The sequence below is a fragment of the Tauraco erythrolophus genome, chromosome 5 (assembly GCF_009769465.1).
Source record: "Tauraco erythrolophus isolate bTauEry1 chromosome 5, bTauEry1.pri, whole genome shotgun sequence".
Lineage (NCBI taxonomy): Eukaryota > Metazoa > Chordata > Aves > Musophagiformes > Musophagidae > Tauraco > Tauraco erythrolophus.
Genome location: NC_141469.1, coordinates 9,417,366 through 9,430,917, shown reverse-complemented (window position 1 = coordinate 9,430,917; position 13,552 = coordinate 9,417,366). Strand labels below are relative to the sequence as shown.

The 13,552-nt window shown below is 40.5% G+C and overlaps 1 protein-coding gene and 1 long non-coding RNA gene across 2 annotated transcripts in view; one reads left to right on the top strand and one right to left on the bottom strand.

Moving 5' to 3' along the window:
• JADE1 (jade family PHD finger 1) overlaps positions 1-13,552 on the bottom strand; it is a 135,396-nt gene that overhangs the window by 54,563 nt on the left and 67,281 nt on the right. The window lies entirely within an intron of this gene.
• On the top strand, positions 245-12,517 carry LOC147528680 (uncharacterized). The gene is made up of 3 exons (XR_015222161.1): positions 245-282; positions 7,578-7,646; positions 7,840-12,517. It is a non-coding gene; the product is annotated as an uncharacterized LOC147528680 (long non-coding RNA).

Here is a 13,552-nt window from a genome sequence, read left to right as displayed (position 1 = left end):
TCCCAGGACAACCAATGGCTATGTCACCAGCAATTCCTTCTTTTCTATTCAGAGAAATCCTCCCAGTTTTCTTTTTCTTTTAGTGGCAAAGACAATCATAAAAGGATGAAAGCTGCGATCTCACCAGCACAGTGGAAATCAAGAGTGACTTCTATTGCCCTGAGATTAGCAAGATAACTCCAAGAGAAGAACTTCATAAACGTGCATGAGTGAATAAGCAACCCAAACTTTGAGGAATCTTCAAATCGCAGTCAGAATACCCCTGCGCAGCTTTTCGTTACGGTAAGACCAGAAGAAGCCCACAGATAGCAATAAAGCACATTGGTGTTTGCAAATTCACTCTAAACTTCATATGTTGAGTCTTCTAGAAAAGTATGATTTATAAAAACTAACGTTTAAATAGCTTAATTGTTTTAACATATCAGATTAACACTAATGACTAATATTTACTGATTTGTTCTCTTTATATAAAATGTTGTTAGAAGCAATTGTAACCTGGCAGTTAATAACTTTTTGGATAAAGCTGTTCTGCTAATTCATTTTCCTCTTTTCATAGATTGATAGATTTCTAGGTTGGAAAAGACCTTGTAGATCATCGAGTCCAACTGTCCCTAATCCCCATTAAACCATATCCTCAAGTAGATCATCCACCCTATTCTTAAACACATCCAGGGATGGGGACTCAACCACCTCCCTGGGCAGCCTATTCCAGTGGCTGACAACCCTTTCAGAGAAGAAATACTTCCTAACATCCAACCTTTTCTTGTGTAAAATAATGCAATAGAAAAATCAACACTCAGATCTCAAGTGGTTACAAAAATACAACGTTCTTTTGCTTGAAAACAAAGCAAAACCACCAACAACAAAATTTTTGTCCACTATTTTCAATACCACGCAGGCTGCAATGAAGAAAGTTAACTGCCTGCCAGGTAGACCCAGTAACTCCGCAAACACTGTTTTACACATATTTAGGCCCAGAGACATCAACTGGACTATTATCATACCCCAAATTAGACAATTTCTTAAATCAGACTGGGTGCTAAGGTGCCCCAGGCAATTAACAATTTACTTTTTTAAAAAATAAAGCAATATACAGATTTAGATGCTTAGGATATAGTTCTCCTTCTGATACTATTCCTTAATCCACATTCAGTCCTTGTGCCGTGTTATCCCTATTGTGTGTACATACAGATTTTTAGTCACACTGGCAACAGAACCTGTACATGAAATATCACCACAGTCAGTTTATTTTAAATGTGTGCCTATTTTTGTTAATTTAAAAAATACAGATTTTTCTTGATAATCCAAAATCATCTTATAAAAATATTTGCTGATATTTGTGAAACTCAATTTGGATTTTGAAAAGAGGGTTGTTGCCATTCATTTTTCCTGTACTATAAGAATACAGACATTTGAGCATCATGTCTTCCCCTCTCATACAAAAACAAAACAAGCAAACCAAAAAACAACAACAAAAAAACCCAAAACCACCCAAACCAGAAGAGAACATATATGAAGGGCAATTCCACAGCTATTTTGTGGTAAATGAGAAACCACAAAGTGTCCCTTAGTGAATGTGCCAAATGTATGATCCAGAGTTGGGAATGTCCTCATTTCCTGACACTTTTCTTTTTTTTTTATCTGTTAGAACTGCTGATTGCTACATTCCATAGGGAGAGGCAGCCTTATTCTTCACTGCTTTAGGTGCCAGACTTAGAAATCACTAATTCTTCTGTTCTAGTATTACAGTAGCAGTTCTGAAAGGAAAAAGACATAAAATCTACAATTTGAGGGTTAATGCCTCTCCCCATCTTTTTCACCCCAATTTTGGGACATGATTTTTAGAATCTTCTTGGAATACTCTGCGAAATGTTAATTTTTCCCATGATCAAGGTCAAAGCACTTCTTCCATACTCGTAGATACCAACCTTCATACTTTGAATTAAAGGTCAAATTAATCAAACAACTTAAAGCCTACGCAAGTAAAAGGAAAACAGAAGAGAAGCTGATGACCAGAACAGCAAAACACTTGAACTCTCCAGACATTTGTAATGGTTTTAATGTCCAAATCTATGCCATAATTACTCTAAATCTGTCTTGAATCAACAGATTCCTCTGACAAACAGCAAAAACAGTAGATGAACTAAAGAATTTCATTGATACCACAGCAATAACATTTTCAGGAGAAAATTGCTTGTTAGATATACCAAGCTCCAACTGTCTAAGAAAACAATCTGCAATTTGGTTTCTTACTTCAAAGCAGGAGCTGGACATACAAATTTTCCTGGAAAATGCACTAGCTTGAACCCTAAATCTGACGAGCCATCCCTTCCTATGAGTAAGTAATGAACGCATAACATTTTACTAATATATTTATAATCTGCATGGTGAAAGTGAATAGCACTTTTCAAAGTATCTCTTCACTGGAAATCAGCGGCTAGATCTGGCTTCCCAAACACAAATTATACATTCCCTCAACAGTTACTCTGCTTCAGTCAATATAAAGTTTCCTCATCAAAATTCTTCCATTAATTGAGGAGAACCCGTCTTGTGTCTTTTCTTTCATTTTAATGCTTCTTATTTCCTCTTCTCCTGTTCTTCATGGATATTCTTTATGTTGTTTCCATTCTTGGCAGCTGTTCCTCCCAGAAGGTGCAACAGCAGCAAGAGACAGGAGTCATTTGGGCTCCGTTGGCCACGCAAAAGCATCGCACTGGTGGTCCCCTGGTTACTAAATGCAGCAAGAGCACCCTCTTTCTGAAGCAATTTTTGTGCCAGAAAGCCTTGCTAGTTTTCACAGTGGGCGAGTATCCTGTGACTGAATGAAATTTGGACTTCTCTATGCAGCTCAGTGGTATAAACACGTCACAATCTGAAACAGCTGTCTAGACATTCATCAAGCTGTTGGGTTTCAGCCCTCCATATTTAGACTTCGTGTGTCTAGTCTTGTTTGGACTGAAAAGGCTTAAGTATTCTCTCTTTCTTTGGCATCTTTGGTGCCTTTCCAGAGCGCTCACTAGCTCTCTATCAGTCACTCTTTCATGAGACTTTCTAAGTCCAATTGCTGTTCTGAATAAACCAATACTGACCTTCCTCAAAATGGGCCTTTTTCTGTGCCTCAGGACACTTCGATTTTCAGCTCATTTCTTCAGAGGGCACATGGCTCTTGAAGCAAACTGATCCTTCACTCTGTGTGCAACACAATGCCCACGAATCTCCATTTTAGCAAATACAAGCAGTTTGTAGATAGAGCTTTTAAAAGTGTCTATATACTAAATATCCCCATGTACATACTGATTCTCAAAATAGTCTAAAAAGTGTCCAAGACTAAGGCTAAAGTCCTCTAAGAGGTATACAGTTCTCCCTATTATACACACAGCTGTTCTCTGAAACAAAAGGCCCACCAAACATGAGCTTTTCCTCACTTCTCAGTGTACTTGTTCTCTCCATTCCAAACACAGCTACCAAAAGATCTCTAAATCCAGTTTTCTTTTCGTGGTATTACACAGACAAGCTTTGAAGTTCTTTAATCTGCCAGATGAGCCCTTACTTGCTTACTGGGCAGAATGGTTAGGGTTTTTTTCTGACCACTTCTTCTAGCATGTTTGTTAAATTGTACTCCTAATTCAAATTCCACCGAGTTATAATAGTCCAAGCACCTAATACATAGTAGTCAATGCAGAGGTAGTTGACTCTTTTCTTCTGCCACTCCCAGGAATCATTTCTTTAGGTAAGGCCATATGCTCATCTGAATCAACAAAGCTACACAGAAAAAAATGGTTGCCTAAGAGTAGGGGAACACTTCATAGAAATAACACAGAAGTGGCCTTATTCTTTGCCTCGTAAAACTGATGTTTCTTGGAGTGCATTTTCTCAATTATTGTACACTTTGTAATAATCAAAGAGAATTCAGAAAGTAAATGAGTTTACTAATTTATCAGTAAGTATGGAGGTCTATACTTCAGGACTGCCTCCACAGTAAAAGCGATCTGCAGAATGAGAAAAAAAAGCAGCAGGAATAATTTTTATTTCATTTGATTGGCTTTAATAACAAACATTCAGAGAAAAATCATGATGGCAATTTTTTTAAAAGCATCCATGTCATGGTTTGAGCTGTGGCAGGAGTTATGCTATCTATATTCTTGCAGTTTAGAAGGAAAGCCACCATGTAAAAACAAACAGCCCAAGATTTTAAACAGGAAAGCTTTTCTCTGGAGTTTTGTGGTGCCAATGAGTGACATTCAGGTCTGCAGGTACAGTTCCATTCAAGTCACCATCATTAAGAAACAGCTCTCCTGCACTTCAGAAACATGACCTCTCAATACAGACAAGAGTTCTTTGCGTTTATTTTAGTGATGAAAATAAGAACTACTAGCCTTTTAACTCAGCAAAGTATATCTATAAAAGAACAGAATACTATTTCACTCTGGTAACCATCAATAGAATTCCCTACTAAATTTCTGTCACATACATCTGATAACATCAGGATTAAACAAACGCTAAGTATGACACATCTGCTTTAAAGACTAAAACACCAAACTACTGTGCTGACGACCTGTATTTGCCAGTAGGCTTTATTAGTGATGGTAGGGACTAAACTGAGCTTGCAGGCTATTATTTATTAAAATGCTATCTTGTTGAAAACAGCACCAAAATGCTAATATTTAAGCCTATTTTTAGGACTCGCACCTCACTTTAAATACTTTTGTAGGTTGATGAGAATACAGCATAATTGTGGCTACGCTTTCATTAGCAGGTTGTGCAGCACAATCAGAGCAAGTCTGAAGAGCAAAATTGGCGTTGCTGGAAACCAAAAACCCTTGCTACAGGTGTTTCTGGAGGGAAGGGGAAATGCCTTATACTGGTTCTACCCCAGTCTCCTGCACTGAATGACCATTAGCAGTTTAAACACTTTAAATATGCTCCTGTAGCCTGCCTTTTGTCTTAGTTTAATCTAAAAGGAACTCAGTTTGTGTTCTCCAAGACAATTTGACAACACAAACCAATGCGAGGCAAGGAAGGAGGATGGAAAGATGCATGTTGCCAGGACATCCTCTCTCTGACCTAATACTTTAACATATATGCAGCCTGTGATGATCAGCAGAAATACTTGAGACAGAAAGCATTTAATATAGACGAAAAGGATAGAGAAACAGCATGTTTTCCATGAGAGTTCTGTTCTTAAAATCTTTGCCTGATTTAATAACCTAGTACCTTTTCAGGAACGTTACAAAGCCTGCTAACTTTGGAGTAACCATTTAGGAAGGGCAAAAAAGTTACAGCCAAGATGTCTGTTTAGTATTAATGTACCTTAAGGAAACTTAAATGAGACTGTGGTAGGAAAAGTAAAATTAGACGAAAAAGTTGCACTGCTCAGACATTTTTTTCTTTGAAAGAAAAGCAATTGTCTGTAGCCATATGGACAGAGATGTTTTCAGATACAGGAATAAAATACAGATGCTGGAGACTAAGTGAATTTCATATCTGTATATGGGTCTAGATTGTCTCAAGAAGAATGAGAATCAGATTTTGCTCTTCATTTCATGTGTGCACAATCACTAAAGCACCAAGGAGTTCTCCAAGTTGTAAATTAATTCATCATTACGTCTAAGAGTGGGACATCTCCTGGTTAAGTCTGGCCTTTAAACATTCATCTCCACTAAATGTAAAGGATATAACAAGTCAGTGTAATTAAACAGGAATTCTGACATACTGATCCATTGCCATCTCTTCTCTGTAAATTGAACGCAGACCCATTGTCCAGGAGTTCAGATTTCTGTGGTCTGAGGCTGAGTTCTGCAAAGCACAGAGGTATGACCTTGGCTTAGCTTTATGGAAAAATTATTGTTGAGCTGTGAGAGAGTAGGCAAGCTAAAGCAATGCAAGATAAGAAGAAAAAGTAGTAAGAAGTAAAATAAGTAAAAACAAAGATGAAAGTGAAATTTTTTACTTGGAAGCAGTGACTCAAGGACTCGAGAGACAAATACTGCCATGAAAAGGTAAAAAACCTCAAAGAAGTAATAGTCAAAAGTCAGCAAGATCAAGGAACAGTTTGTTCCAAGAAGCAGCAGAGGCCAATGCCTCTCCACCCGACTGACCAGCAGAGACTCATTAGATGTTTGCATTAGGAGTGGTGCACACGTTTCAGGTTGACCTAACAGAATGTTGTTCCTACCAATGTGCTAGCCAATGAATAATTACTGGGTACACAGTAGTTGTATGTACTCCCACTTGCAAGTCTCTGCGCATAGTAAAGACATCGATACTATCAATTTTGATACCTATTTTGACACCAGGAGGCATTGCTACTTACTGATGTCAATGTCCATTGGCATCACTACCCACTGATGCCTATTGACTTCAAAACTGCGATATGGACAGGCATTGATACTCACATGCTTCGTTGCCTTTTGATATCAATAGGCATCAACCGGCACCAACACCTATCAATATCAACACTGTTCAATACTGATAAGCATCAATACCTGTCATTTTTAATACTGATTTCAATATCTATCAAAAAGCGTTGCTACCTACCAATAAGTAGATTTATCAGTACATCTTGATTTTGAAACCAAATTTCAATATTGGTATGCATCAAAACCTATTTCACTACTAATTTTGATAACAAAAAGGCACTGAAAGAGTATGGTATCTCTTGAAAGGAACTGACATCTCTTAATATCCATGTCTGTCAATACCAATCTCTGTATCAGTAGGCATCGAAAGCTTTCAGTATCAATAGGCATCCATACCTATTGACACAATTTCAATATTGATTTTGATATGGTTAGACATTGATCCTTCCTGATATCAATAGGTATCAAAAGGGAGGCATTGATACCCATCAGTTTGTATACTGATTTTGAAATCAATAGGCATCAATAAACATTGATAGGCATCAATATCTATCGATTTCAATAGCTACTTATTTCATTAGTCATCGATACCTATTGATTTTGATGCTAATTTCAATATCAATAGGCATCTATACCTATGGATATTGATACTTTTCAACAGCAATAGCCCTTAATACCTATCATTTTCAGTATCTATTGATAGGTAGGTATTGATAGACTGATTTAGATACACACTGATACCTATCAATACCTTTTGACAGACATAGATAGTTATGGTTACGGTAATCATCAGTAGACATCAATACCAATTGATAGGCATCAATAACTATGAATTTTAATACCAATTTATTTTTATACCTATCAATACCAATCAATTTCAATACCTGGGTATATTAAGAGGCATCAATTCATATGGATGTTCACATTCTGGCCAAAGAGCCACATGAAGTTTTGGTATGTAGGTGATAGGAGGTATTATCTGTTATGGAGCTCGTTCACTTCTGCTATGCCTCCCAGAGCAAAATATTGAAGATAAAGCACATTATCCAATAAGATATTTTTCATTCAGAATCAAGTGTGCAAAATCCTGCATTGCAAGGGTCAGTGAGCATGTGCAAAATCAGAGGCATGGATGCAGGGGTCATTTGTTAATAACTGGCTCTTGATATTTAGACAGAGGACAAAAATATAATGGTCTTGTTATTTCATTCTTTCCAGGAATCCTGAGTACTCACATATTGCTCAAATTCATTTGGTTTTCTTGGAAGACAGTTCTCTTTAAAACAGGTACGTTTCCCTTAAGCATCTCTCCAGATAGCTCAGTTTCAAACGCTAGAGATGTAGTCCCTTCTTTCAGGTTTCGCAGAGTTATTAGTTCTATTTAGATTTCTCTCTGCAGTACTGGGTCCTCTGATATGCCCACGGTTTTATTTCTGAAGGCTGACAACACAGCCAGCTATCTCAGCTTTTTTACTTTCAGCTGCAAACATCATTTCCCAGGCCCACACACATACCTTCAAACCCAGCCGGGTGAGACAGACACACTCCCACAGAGCTGCCTGAGAAGCGACAGGGCTACGTGGAAAGACAGTTGGATTTACTGGCATTGTTTCTCACTTTCAACATTTTGTCAGCTCTGGATTTTGGGTTTAAATTTGCTTATGTGACTAAAGGAAAACTGATAGCTACAAAAGATATTGCTTCCTCATGTCATCCTAACACGGATCAGTGTTGCATGTGTGGTGTCACTGGCACCTCCTGAAGAGGCAAGTTTTCAAAGTTCACCTCTTGCCTGCTGCAGAAGGCTAGGATCCCCAGACTAATGCTTCTTGCTGATGGTAAATGTCACCATGGTATCACATTACCACAACTAGTTTAAAAAAGTCTGACATTTAAAAGATACCAACTTGGAAATCGCCTCCCAACTACACCACCGATGAATTACTGAGCAGCAAGGAAAAAACACTACATGGCATTTCAGACAACCTTCGTTCAGCACTTTTGTTTTTTCCAAGGATGTTTCCCATGCAAATAGTGACTCTGCCCAAATCCCGTTACCTGAAAAGCACTAACAAGAGCACAACCTTAAGGAGCATGGCCGATGGCACGTACTGGATCGGGTAAGGCAGGGTGGATACAACACACTACAGCAACACCTGCCACACAACACCTCAGAATTAAAACTAAGACTGGTCTCCACCCATCAGTGATGTATACCGGTATAAATGGTATCCCAACATCTGTGCAGCTGCTTCGTTAGCAAAACAGTCACAAAGCGTGACAGGGATTTTTAATAAAAACTGGCATGGTTTTCACGAGTTGTAACAGATCCCTTTGTGAGTATTTAGCTGCAGAAACAGGGTGAGGCACTGTGCAAACGAAATGAGTGAAAGATTAAATGGCTAAAAGGACTGCAGGAGAACACCTTGGCTTTTAGGTTTTCCACATCGGGAAGTCCCTTAGCCCAAAGCAAGCGTTTGAGCCGATCTGTGAGGTTGGCGCTGAAACACTTCATATCTCCATCATATTTGGTTTAGGAAGGTTACTTTGGATCAGAGTCCAGCCTAGGGCCAAAACATTGTCATAAAACTGTTCAAAACTTTCTGCAGGGAAGTTACCCCCAGGCTTCACGACCAAAACTGCAGGCCTCTCCAAGAAGCACTGCACTGTCTTCCCATTTCTTACAAATGTTTCAGTACCACATTAACGCTTACAAATGCAGTGAGACACAAAGAAGACAGAGGATCACTGGCAGCGTTTGGGTGCCCATTTACACTGTGGGACGTGCTGTAGACCCGCTGTGACACTGGGCTCTTGTACTGGGTCTGTCTGGGATGGAGGTAACTTTTTTCACAGCAGCACATACGGTGCTGTGCTTCACGTTTGTGACTAAAACAGTCTGGATAACACAGCAGTGTTTTGGCTGTGGCTGAACAGTGCTTGCAAAGGGTCACGGGCACCTTTTTTTTTTTTTTCCTCACTCCGCGCCCTTGGCCCCACCCTCCTGGAAAGTAGGCTGGGAGCGGGCAAGAAATTGGGATGGGGCACAGTCAGGACAGGTGACTCGAATCATCCAAAGGGATATCCCACAACATATAACGTCCTGCTTAGCAATAAAAACTGGGAGGTTTTGTCTTCCAAAGTAGCCGTTGCTCAGAGCCTAGTTGGTCATCGGTGTGATGGTGGGAAGAGGTGAGTGATTGCCCTTGCATCACTTATGGATTTTTTCCCTCCTCCTTTCCATCACTTATGGGACTGTCTTTATCTTGACCTACGATTTTTGTTTTGCATTTGGTGTTCCTATTCGCTCCCTTGTCTCACTGAGGGAAGGACCAAGTGAGCTGCTCTGTGGGTGCTTAGCTGCTGGTTGGCATCAATCCACAACAGTCAAAGCCTCTACCGTCAAGCTACAGAGAGAAAGGACAGGTGAAGGAAAGCTTGATAAGAGCTGTTAAAGCAGCAGCCTTAGCACAGCACAGGAAAAATTAATAACAGTTAGAGAATCAGATGGCAGAGCCAGCTTGGGTGGGAGGGGTGGCACCCTCTCAGCAAGAAAACCTCCTCTTTCCCTCTTTTATTGAGATATGAATTTCTGTCTCATCCTGCACCCCTCTTTTTGTAGCCTGTGCCATAAAGAAAGGAGGTAGAAAATCTACTGTTCCCCAAGAGTAATGGATAAGTGATCTCAGGACAGCAGAGGCCTCTTATGAGCATTTGCTGGGAATCTACTTGATTCCCTGCAGACTCACATGCTAGGGAGCTGTGAAGAATGCTGTGGGCTGCCCTCTCTGGCATTCCTGCTGATGCACAAGCCTGCCTACATCTCCATCCCATACTGGTAACAGTATGGCACTACATGAACTCAACATGCTGTACAGGCAACAATAGCCCTTGCTCTCTTTCCAACGCCACGAGACTCTAACTGATGCTGTCTGCAAGCTGTTCGCTGAAACTAGGAACCAGCACAGCTCCCAGCCTCCTGAAATGAGAGGGATGAGTCTGCGCTGCACAGCATTTCTGCAGAGGGACTCACGACTACAGACAGTCACAGCAGCAGGAGTGCATCCTTGCAGCTCCCGTTCAGGGGCTGGCTGAGGACGGGAAAAAGAACTGAGAAGTTGACACAGCAACTTCTGCTTGTTGAGACACACGAGGGAGAGAGGGGTTACTGCAATCAACCAGCACCTCTGCCAGGAACTGCTTTGTATTTCAGATAAACAGAAACCTCCAAAAGGTACTTACTGTTGTGTTTGTGTGTCAAGTAGAGGTTCCACAAAGTTACTGCCCTGTAAGCAAGGTAATCCATGGCAGTAGTGTGAGAAAGGGGCTGCATTGTAGGTTCTCAGGACCGAAGCCTGGGAGAGCGGCGCTTTCACGGCATGCGTTACACACAGCTCCCCAGTGCTGGGGCTGAGCTAGGCACTCACACAGAGTTGGGACTGGAGAGGTAATTTCTGAGATAGCTGTTCCATGGAAGAATTTTTCCACAGCTGATGACTCTGTAGAAAGCGTTATAAAGGTGAGACCAGCAGTGAGCACAGTTTCACTGTGGCTCTGCGCCCGGTGCTGTAAGCCTACCAGAAAGGTCAGGCACGGACTCCCCCTGCCCCAGAGCAACATACAGAAAAAGCAGCACGCTTTGTGGGGCTGGAATCCAGAGCATTGGCACAAGCGGTTGTTGATGCCAGGGCTGGCTGGAAACTCAGGAGGAGGTATTTCTTGGCCTGCCCCTGCAGGAGCCTTCTATGGGGAACAGGGAATGCCAGAATGGGCGCTCGTCTCTGGATTCTCCTACATGATGTTTCTGTCCCAAGGGGTTCTGGCATTCAGACATGACACCAGCTTGCTGGCATGCTCTCGAGCAAAGATGCTTTCGGGCTCCACATAAACAGTGCATGTCTGCTCTGGTGTTCCTAAGCATGGATGTTTTTCCTGACTTTCAAAGACTCTACCTTTACTTTTTTATCTGGTTGAATTCCTCATTGCTTGTCAATCTCCTCTATCAGCAACCATCATGAGATTAATGACTTCCAGGTAGGCAGCAGGATTATTTGATGGCACTAAAATCTCAACCCTTGCACAACTCAAAGACTGCCACTTCCTTGAGGCTCTGAGTTGCAGGTGTCTGAATTTTATGAGGTAAAACAGGTAACTATAAACTTGGCAGAAGATGGTAAATAAAGTAGAAAAGGCATTATAGAAAGTGGAAACAAAAAGAAATGGGAATTCAGCAAGGGAAGGCAGCAAGTGAAACATGGGTAGTTACAGGAGCACAAGGATTTCAAATCCAAATAGGTTCAGATGGATGAGGAAGGAGCACCAGAATTGCAAAAAAGAGCAGGGGGCTGGCAGCAGCAACAAACAGGAAAGGGTTCATGGCATTTAGCCCCTTATAGAGCGCCAAAAATAATTCAGGGTGCTGTAAGAGCCATCAGCATTTGAGATCCTTATCTTGACTCTTTTGTATTTGGTCTTCCCAGATGACCTCATGGTGGCAAACCGGAGGATGGAGCCTAATGAACTCCAACAAACACTGGAACATATTTGGACCTGAACTTCCAGTTTTGTTTTCTCCTAGAGGGATCTAGTTGATCCTAGACCACTCTGAGAACTGAATCAATATGCATGAAGTTGGGACAATCAAGGGCTTCACTTGAAAACCACACTCTTATTTAAAACCCAGCTGCTAATATAGACACAGCTTTAGTCTTCTCATTACTGCTCTAAACCTTAGCCAGGTATTTGTTCTCTTCTCTTTTTATTTATGAACTGGTAAACATTTTCTTGTACTTATATCTGGAGAATTCAGTATCTGACATTTACACACACTCTTGTCCACCACTAAATGAACTGGACCCATTGCCTAGCTAACAAACATCCCTCCTCCCCCATCACCACAGGTCTCCAAATACCAGTTTAACCTCATAGTCTAAGGATTAAATAAGATACAGGATCTGATGTAAAAATTATGCTGTCTATTGAAAAGCATCTAAAGATGAAAATCAGGGATTAGACTTCCTTTGTACTGATCACTGGATAAATATGGTATCCATTCCATTGAGTTCCTATGCTTTCAGAATAAAAAATGCCTGTAAAAATCGCAGGGTTTTGGATCACAGCACTTGAATTGTTTGTGAGTTGAGTGGAGTGTGTTAGTTTTTCACCTTGCTCAAAGAGTCGGGGTTGAAGGATGCATATTAGGCAGTGTAAGTAAACTTATAAAATCATTGCCAGTGCTATACACATTTTAGAAACAAGTTGAGACTATTGCACCTTTTGGGGAAAAAAAAAAAAGCATCTTCAAGTTTTATTACAAAAAATAAAAATCAATCACTGTAAATCCTAAGCACTGTGAAGTCTAACCTACATCTTCAGTTTTGCGGTGTTAAACTAGGAAGGGTCATGTGCAATGTCTGACCTACATAGTCACACCACACAGGCGTTTACGTAAGTGTTTCAAAGCTTTCCAAGGGCACAGGGTTCTAGAAAAAGAGCAAAGAGGGGGCATCCCCAATGCATTTCCCTGCCAAGTGCAAATCTTCCCAAAACCACATTATTGGCCACAACTCTTGTGCATGGTTCAGCTGAGAAAGCAAAGCACTGATGATCTTTCTAGTGGATTTAGGAGCCTCTGGAAAACGAAAATATCAAGTTGCAATTCAGCAGCTAATAAGAACACACAAAAATTCTTTCTCTGAATAGAGCCAAAAAGCTCACATAAATTTCAGTGTCCCTGAGATACTGTAACTGCACCCAAGGTCATTTCCAACTGATGCTGGTTCCACAGGGAATTTCTTTAACTACTGTTCACAAGGCTGTAGTCACTCCTACTTTTTATGCCAATAAATCATGGTATTCATGCAGTCAACCAGAAGTAGTTGTGGCCTGGTAGCCCAGTCTCATCACCATATTGGGATCTGATAAAAATCTAACCAGCATAGAACAGGCCAAAACATGCTAAGTGAGTCTTGCCTAATTCTTTTGCCCAGGATTTAGGCATGTGTTCACTCAAAACCAGTAAATTCATTTTTGATAGAATCTGCTCTAGCTACAATTAGATTCAAACCAGCATTTTCAAAGTTTTGTTGAAAGCCAAGGAGAGACTGACCCTAGTTCTAATACCTTTCTCCAATAGCTCACTTTAAATACATCTTCTCCATTGATCTAAGCAAGTCCTAGGAATCCTGAAGAAA